The following is a 2137-nucleotide window of genomic DNA, read 5'->3' as shown; positions in this document are numbered from 1 at the left end:
AACACAGTGGGGAAGAGATGACAGCAACCAATGCCCTAAAAATGTATTGCCTATTCCATGAAGACTAAGCTTTGTGAATCTGATGAGGCCACTGGGACTCCTTCTCAGTTGAAATTAGTCTCACATCTGAATGTCTACTGAAGGGGGTTCTCAGTCACCATGGGACATAACCATGCCTGTTTTAAGAGTGGTTGGAGATTCATATAAGTCTAACATGAAAACTTTTCATATTGCATTTCTGAACTGCATATTTTAGACTTTTAAGTCCATAAGCCATTTTACTAAATAGAAGGCTCAATATTATTCTTTTCATTTTTGGAGTAATTTTTTTTCAGATTGGCTTTGTTTTATGCTTTCTTCTGGTCTGGTGTGTGAATTCAGAAAGTAGGAGTTTATTGTAAATGAAAAAAAAACTGCAAACATGCTCAGAGGAGACTGATATCTAGGGGAAAGTTTTTCTTGTATTTTATAATTTCAATTATTATGTATGTTTATAGAAGAAATTTGTGTGTATGTAATTGTGTGTAATAGCAAAGTTGGCCTTCTCCTTCATCATCCTCAGTCCCTGCAGTAGCTTTTATTGAAAGTTTAATTATACATATTTGTGACAGCATATGTAAAATCAACACACACACAAATCCACACAGTTCAGTCTCCTTATTTTTGGTAGTTACATTGCATAAAGTTGTGTGAGTACTGAACCACTGTCCCTAGGGGATATACAGGGGTAAGTTCTCTGCTCACTTTTTCTTCCCCAGATCAAAATATACCCTTGTTTTTTATGTGTCTTATTTATAAATACCTTATTTAATATAGATTTCTTATAAATAATATATTGTATGTAATATATATATATATATATATATATATTACATACAATATATTATTTACTTGAAAAGTGTTGTTGTGAAGGATTTACCATTATGGTAATTTGACCATAAATTTCTTTAGCTTTCTGCCTCACAGCAATGCAACAATAAGGGAAGCGGCATTTCCATAATCCCCTCGTGTACTGAAGCATTTTTTAGGACTGCCTTAAAAACAGAATGGTAGATTTCCTTTTTCGTTTTTGCTGGATGTGCTATATAGCTGGTTGATTAACATTAAGCTCATGGAGTACACCATTGTAACTGAAGTCCTAGCAAAAATTTTAACACATGTACTTTCTCCATAAGACATTCTTGTACTTAGGACTACTAGCCAGTACTCACTACTGTGTTTGGGGGCATTTTAAACAGAAAAATCATCAGCCAAATGTACAAATGTGCAAGAAGTTGTGGCACTAAATAGACTGAATAATTTGCTTGTTTACTGTATGATAATTGAAACAAGAAGTCAGAGTGCTTCATTCTTCATCCTCAACTAGAAATGTGCATGTTGGGTAACATAAATTTTTTCCATCCTGGGCATATCTGTGAATAACTGTGAAAGAGCTAAGAGGCTTGATTTTGAGATTGCAAGTACATTTTAGTATGTCATATTGCAAATGCTGAATAAAAAAATAATGAGGATTAAGTAAATTTTTAATGGTGTAGTAAAAGTGGTAGGGTGATGTCAAAGCTGGAAATCAAAAACGAAAGCTGGAAGTTCTATCATTAGGTGTCTCTTTCTTCCTCACTTACCAGTACAAATAGTAAGAGAGAGAAAAAAATAATAAAGGCAACATTTTATAATCCAAAAAACCACAAATTATTGTTCCTAAATTTTCATCTCAAGTGAGCTAAAAGTGAAATGTGTAATGTTGAGCATCTCACCCTTCAGATACTTAGTTTCCTCTGTAACATGCTGGTTTTTACACTAGATAACCTTCTCTAATTTTATTATGGCTACAGAATTACATAGATTAATAACAAAAATAACAAAGCTAAAATATATCTGAAAAGAAATACACATACATCTGAGTAATCATTGAATATTTTGGGGTAACTATGAACTCTGCTTTGTTTTCTGTTTCTGTATCTTAGATTTGAATGGTTTGAAAGTATAACTAACTGTTCTTGTGTTAGCTCTCATGAAACACTACCCAAAGTCAGACCTTTTGAGTCTGATTCTATAGAACACTAACTCACCTGGCCCATGGGTGACAGCTTGCCAAAGACCAGAGTTTGAGAATAAATATTGATCATTTAATGGAGTT

This window comes from Chrysochloris asiatica, unplaced genomic scaffold, assembly GCF_000296735.1.
Source record: "Chrysochloris asiatica unplaced genomic scaffold, ChrAsi1.0 scaffold00352, whole genome shotgun sequence".
Classification (NCBI taxonomy): Eukaryota; Metazoa; Chordata; class Mammalia; order Afrosoricida; family Chrysochloridae; genus Chrysochloris; species Chrysochloris asiatica.
The sequence above is the reverse complement of the archived record's forward strand: the minus strand, read 5'-3'. Positions refer to the sequence as shown.